Source organism: Brachycentrus maculatus, unplaced genomic scaffold, assembly GCF_059751285.1.
Source record: "Brachycentrus maculatus isolate JH-2025_06_01 unplaced genomic scaffold, ASM5975128v1 h1tg000483l, whole genome shotgun sequence".
Lineage (NCBI taxonomy): Eukaryota > Metazoa > Arthropoda > Insecta > Trichoptera > Brachycentridae > Brachycentrus > Brachycentrus maculatus.
In genome coordinates this window covers 720784-728424 of record NW_028281230.1, presented here as the reverse complement: position 1 = coordinate 728424, position 7641 = coordinate 720784, and the positions used below count along the sequence as shown (strand labels likewise).

Below are 7641 nucleotides of genomic sequence, written 5' to 3'. Positions count from 1 at the left end.
CAGTGATTTGAAAACAAGATAATACTTTAATCTTAAAATGGAAAATCACAAAGTAATTACTTCAAATATAAATTATACTCTCCTTTTTATTTATGTTATTTTAGCTTAAAATTTAACCAGTTTATTTATATACAATATTTCAGCGTGGCCAAATGTTTTAAAACAGATAATTATAAATAAAATAAAAACGTTTTATTTATTTTGTAGTTACATCATCAGAATCATTAACTTTGCCGTAAGTATTCAAAATATTCAAGAGGTTGCTCCCGATTTGGAAAAATTCTCTAGTGCATAATATACTGTTCAAAGCAACCAACCTTTGGTCTTCGTGTTGCTCTTCAGCTGCTCGATGATGTTGGTCAGCCTTCCTCCCGAAGACCCTGCTGCCCTGTCGTCGGGTCTGCAGCCGAGCAGGCTGACCAGGTCCAGGGCGCCAGGGTACTGCAGACTCCTGATGTGGCTGGCATACCTCTCCAGACACTTCCTCACACATATGTACTCCGCATCCTCGTCATCGTCACTATTCACTTCCGATTTCACCGGCTTGTCACACGAGTCTTCTTTCATGATTTCAGATTACTTTGAAAATTGGATTTTTTTAAACACTTGGGATGATAACTCTATTCTACACTTTTGAACATTAATATGGGATAAAAATAATTCAGATGTTATTTTACTCAGGAATTGTATAAAACATATTTTTGATCACACTTTTTGCTTTATAAATTGAACTTACATACATACATAATTATCCAGAATCAGATATATATGTGTATATATATATATATATATATATATATATATATATATATATATATATATATATATATATATATATATATATATATATATACATATATATATATATATATATATATATATATATAAAATATATATATATATATATATATATATATATATATATATATATATATATATATATATATATATATATATATATATATAATATATATATATATATATATATATATATATATATATATATATATATAAATATATATTACTTGGGAATGATAACTATATTCTACACACTTTTGAACATTAATATGGGATAAAAATAATTCAGATGTTATTTTACTCAGGAATTGTATAAAACATATTTTTGATCACACTTTTTGCTTTATAAATTGAACTTACATACATACATAATTATCCAGAATCAGATATATATGTGTATATATATATATATATATATATATATATATATATATATATATATATATATATATATATATATATATTATATATATACATATATATATATATATATATATATATATATATATATATAATATATATATATATATATATATATATATATATATATATATATATATATATATATATATATATATATATATATATATATATATATATATATATATATATATATATATATATATATATATATATATATTTATATATATATATATAAATATATATATGTTTATATATATATATATATATATATATATATATATATATATATATATATATATATATATATATATATATATATATATATATATATATATAGTCGTGAAATGAAAACGAATAAAAATCGTAATAAATAATCACAATCGATATTTGGAGCACTAACATTTACCACTATAAAAAATATTTAAATAAATTTAAAAGTGATTTCAAATAACCTTTCGTTTTTAAGTTGTACCAAATAGCCTCGTAGGAATTAATATTTTCGCTTTTATTAAAATAACGTGAATTTAATATGTTCGGATTATCACAACTGAGGTCATAATTCATGTCACACCTTCCAATGTCCTGAAGCAGAAATAAAGAACCTTGAAAAATCCAAAACATCGTTTTTTACAAGTTTTTTGTGTAAAAAAATAAATAAGCACACGTTTTAATATGGTATCTATAATTCATAACGGTAAAACCTCGATATAACGGACTTCTATTTAACGAACTACGGATATAATGTACAAAAAAATCAGGTAATTTTTTTTTAAACACATTCTGAAATTCAAATGTCACCGCATGTTAACAATTGTTACGATAATCACGTCATGCGTATATGTATATACATATCTATATTATACGTATTTTAGAGAATTCATTATTTAAAAAAAAAAATAGTTGTTATTTTATTATAAAAAAATAGCAAACATTAAAATGTGCTAACAAAATTTGATTCCTTTTTCAAAGCAGGGTTATCAAAAGCTAGCGCGTCGCTATCGAACAGCAATGTTACTTCACGACGAGAGCCCCAACTTTTGGTTTTTCAATGATTATTAATATTTAAATACAGTGTTCATATTACAAAACTATTTTTTTCTTCATATATTTTAAATTTATATAACGGACTTTAGGCATTCACGGACTCCCCTCTCCCCCAATTAGTCTGTTATATCAAGGTATTGGTGACTTTTTATAACGTTACAAACATTTAGTTTAATAAAATATTCGCGTCGGAAATAAAACAAAAGCACAGAATATTAATAACTATCGAATATATTTTTCTTTTGAATTATTTATGTTTAAATCGTGGTTTCTCTGGCATTGTAACCTTAAAAGTCCTGGTTACCAAGGGTTAAATAATAATTGAAATCTAAAAAAACGACCAAAACTATCAATTAACTAACTGAACATCACGCCGCTTCCCCGTGGGGATAGACAGAGAGAATAGAACGCCACACCACTCTGTCTTTGCAAATATTCATCGCATATTCCACGTTCATGCATCTCCTCATACATACCCGCCGATTATTTCAATTTCTGACCTTACCACTTTCAAGTATTTGATATGCCTGATCGTGACAAGATTTTTCGGTGTTCGTCTGCTCCTTTTTCCAACTACATTCGTCTCATAGATTTGTTTTACCATTTTTCCTGACTCATTCGTTTCACATGTCCAAACCATCTCAACAGACCTTTCTTAATTTTATCGTTTAAGCTTTTCTCTGCCTTGCAATTTATTCCTTATTCCACCATTTGAACATCTATCAACCATCGTTTTGCGGCACAACTATCCGAGGGATCCCATTCCGAATGCATTCTAGTGCAAGTCCAGTTTCATCCTTATTTTCCCAACTCCATGTTTCACTTCCATACATTAGGGTCGGAACCAGGACTCCGTTGTGTATTGCCAGTTTAGCTTTCGCTGATAGATTTTTATTCACTGCGTTCAAATTATTTATAATAATTAAAAAAAAACAATAAATATGAATTTCGTTGTAATTAATATTTTTTAATTATAAATGTCTGTATCCTGTCTGTATTTGCCAACTCCATGCTTCCCTTCCATACATTAGAGTTGGAACCAGGGTTCTGTTGTGTACTTGCTAGTTAACCTTTCGGTGAGAGGTTTTAATTTGCTATAACTCATTTTAGTTCACCATTTTTGACTACCAATTTAGAACATAAGCTTTTTCAATGTCTCGCCAAAAAGATAAGGCAATGATTTGTAACGCGCGCCGCTGGTAGACCATCTCTGATCTAAAGAACGGGTCGAGGTGATAAGCGATATCAGTTGATACAGGCCGCCGATAAGCTGGCCGTACTCTAGCAGATGTTTGTGTGAGGTGACTGACACATGGGCTAGGAGGTTAAATGTTACAAGAATGACATGGAGCGATAAACTGAAAAAAATATTTTTCTCGACTTCAATACATTTTTGCAAAATTTTTCATTTTATTTTATTAGGCAGTAGGTACTTAAGGCCTAGATCTCGAGCTTGTGTCAAGCATTCAAAACAGAATGCGCCCAGCTACGATCAGGGCTGAACATTTCTCTCTTTCTTTAGAATGTTTGTTAGATATTTTAATTTTTTTTCCAATATTTTATTTTATTTATTCGGGAATTGTACAGCTTACATATAAAAAATGATATGATAAACAAAAGTTACATTAACAATAATAAACATTACATTACATTAACTAAAAAAAAATACGTAAAAAAAGCCAATTAAACAATTCCACATATATGTTATAAAACTATTAAAAAACATTCAGAGATTAAACAAAAAAGGGTTTTATATAAAATAATAGATTTAGCAGGAAGGAGAAGGAAAGGAGAGGAATTATTAGGTAAGAAGTTTAAAAATATATTTATAAATATACATACATACATATACATACGCATACATACACACATACATACATATATATGTGTACGGAAAAATAGTTTTATAATTTTTCTTTACTCCTTACTTTTCAATGACTCTTTTCTTTTCAAAACCATATAATAATTTAGATGTCAAACTTATTTTTTCAATGCAAAAACGGTATATATTAGAAAAAAATTAATTAGGTCAAATTTTGCCTGGATTTAGGGAAAATTAAACTGCGACTTAACGAATGCTGGGCCTTAATGCTTTACCCTTTTAAACTAAACGGTTTTCTATCTATAGACATACATTCACTACTACAACTGCCATCATGTTGTTTCACTGCAGTATTGGGTAGAGAGGATGGAACGCCACACTCGTCATTGAGCTATGACATAAATTTGATCTTTAAATCGCATTTTTATTCGATATTTTGGGTAATTTTTAAATGTAAATCGATAAAATAGGACTTTCAAAAAGTTTAAAACAATATATTTTGAATATATTCGATTTATTTTTTTGCCTTTTAATCCAAAAGTTTGCAATGTTTTGAAAATGCACTAAAAAAGAAAAATAATTCTTAAATAACGCAAACATAATTTGAAAATGTACGATAGTTATAATACAAAGTAAACACCATCAAATTGACGTATTTTGATTTGCGCCTTGTAATTTTGATTCTACAATATGCATAGCACGAGTGTATAAAATAATGTGATCATATAAAGTTAAGGCGCATAGGCTATTAATAATTAAATAGTATATTTATTATTTTTAGGTGATAAACGTGAACTCGTATATAACGTAGAAATATAAAAAAATAAGAGCACCTTTTCATGAGCGAGTCAAACTATTTTTAGAAGAGAACAAAACGTTAGCCAATAAATGAACAAATTGACTTCTACTCCTATATATATATTTTCCAATCTCTTTTCACATATTTATATTATTATAGTAGAAATAGAAAAAAAACTAATAAGAGCACTTCATGTGCAAGAGATTATAACAAATTTTTGTAGAGTAAATTCGTTCACTACCAAACATAAACTTCAGCCAATAAATGAACAAATTGACTTCAACTCCTGTATACACGTATTCCAATCTCTCTTTTTTTTAATATAGAATGGCGTTGCATATGAAATACATTGCATTTGCCAATGTCAAGTTAATTGAATATTGTTCTTAATTATAAAATATGATAGACTTATTATTAAACTATATTTTTTTTCCATTTAATTGAGTGATCAGGTCTTTAAGAACAGTGTCCGTCGATGGTTGCTTAACATTGGAAGGGACAAGGTAGAAGTGAATTGATTAAAGTCCAGGTGTAATTATCACATTGAAAAACCTTAAACTATAAATTATTTTTGTATCTCCTGTATGTTATGTTTATAATCTAATCATTAAAAAAAAATATTAAAAATTAAAAAAAATATATATAAGTACATATATATAAATTTTGTATTACCATGTTAGTATTCGGCTCAACACAGGCCATGCCTAAAGAGCCGTAATACGTATAATAAATGTGTATATGAAATGAATATGTATATTGAATGTATCTATGTATTATGAAAACAAATAAATTAATTAATTAATAAAAAACAACTAAAAGTCTGTACATAATTGGGTTCCTGCTCGCCAGGATGAGATGGATATCTGTAGGGATCCAATCTCTTTTGACATATTATTATAATTTCAGTAGAAATAGAAAATAAAACCTAATAAGAGCATTTCATGTGCAAAAGAGTACAACAAATGTCCGTAGAGTAAATTTGTTCACAACTAAACATAAACTTTAGCCAATAAATGATAATTCTCTTTTTTGGCCGAATTCTTTCTTTCAATAAATTAAACATTGATTTTGATTTTTTAACGTTCTTAAAAGTAATCAAAATGAAAAAAAAATTATTTTTTAATTATGGGGAAGATTGGGTCTAATGTAACACCGGTCAACAGCAATAAAGCATTTCTCTTCCTGCCCGCAAAACCGTCTTTTAGATTTAAACGTATTTAATACACCCCGGAAATGACGTAGAATTCAAGCGTTCAAATATGCTCAGCAAAGATTTCTTGGGTTAGAAATATTGGTCGAAAGTAACATACGTCCCTGAAAATTTTCAACTGGTGTCTAGATATTGTCAGAATTATACGTAAATACATGTTACTTGCAATTAGGAGCCGAAATAATCGGCGGGTATGTATGAGGAGATGCATGAACGTGGAAGAGGCGAAGAATGTTTGCAAAGATAGAATGATGTTGCGTTCTATTCTCTCTGCCTACTCCTTCGGAGAAGCGGTATGATGGTTAGTTGGTTTTAGTTATAATTTATTTTACCCTATGCTTATGAACCACGAATGTAAAAAAACGTTTCATCAGATTGCGATCTCCCTTATAAATAATATGATTTATCGTGATGATTAATGTTTTTCTATCTAAATTAACGCTAATCAAAACAAATTATTATTTTAAACACAATTTAATAATTCATTAAAACGTTATTATTTTTTGACATCTCATCAAAGATGAAGAAGAATATGGAAGTCTGGGCATTTACGGGGCTGACGACCGTGATAGGCTGGTTTAAGTGATCACTTTACACACGTGTAACATTCATTAATTCTACCTATTATGACAACCACAGTACTCAAACTCTTGAAACTTCTATATTTATGAACCAATTTTGAAACATTATTCTCGAATCACTAAAAGTTCACTAGAGACATCTATTGGTGAGATGAAAATAACTCTTGTAATTGGAGATAATCCAGATTTTGTGAACAAATATTTGGACACACTCAAAATGTTGTTTATTTAAACATTATTTAACACAACACAATTTCACTATTATATTGTTTAAATAATAACCGTTTTAAAAATGGCGGCAAAGAACGCCAGTCGAATTTATGTAAAAAAACTCCCGTTTCCGTATACGAAATTTGCACCGGTTTATGACCTTTTTACGTCGAGTTGTACTTTCGACGACCGTTTAAAAAGGCTGTTCGATATTTCAAAAGTCAAATACAATGTCATTAGCCAGACACGCAGTCGCCACCAATCCGGCGGGCCAACTGCAAGAGGTCAGATTCAAATACAGAACGACATTTATTTTTAGAGTTGAAAGTTCAAAATATCATACCACGGGAGGTGACGAGCGCTAGGCGACTTGGCTATAAGCGGACGACGCGAACGTCACAGCGACCCTTTTTAAATACTGAAATATGAATATTGAACGAGGGCTACTTTTACGTTTATTATAAAAATTACAAAATATTATAAGTATATGTAGTTTGTTAAAATTATTTATTTATTTTCCAGTGCAGTTCGTACGAAATTCGCAATGTGAATTTCATAGGACTTAAACGGCCCGGGATCGACGTCAACGTTTGATCTAGACTAGTAGACCCCAAGGGGTCCCGGGGATCGTTCGGGGGTCCGTGGAAAATTAAAATTGATTTGGGGGTCTCTTAATAACGTCGAGGGGTCCGAGCAAGGTAAAATATGAAGCAAAGTAAAATTGTGACATTTTTCACTAATAGTTATAATAAAT

The 7641-nt window shown here is 28.9% G+C and overlaps 1 long non-coding RNA gene across 1 annotated transcript; it reads right to left on the bottom strand.

The window, feature by feature from the left end:
* Positions 1 to 317: 317 nt before the first annotated feature.
* On the bottom strand, positions 318 to 7155 carry LOC148302070 (uncharacterized; the record flags this gene model as incomplete). Its single annotated transcript, XR_015838708.1, has 2 exons — positions 7048 to 7155; positions 318 to 625 (listed from the first exon to the last, which is right to left on the bottom strand). It is a non-coding gene; the product is annotated as an uncharacterized LOC148302070 (long non-coding RNA).
* Positions 7156 to 7641: the final 486 nt, after the last annotated feature.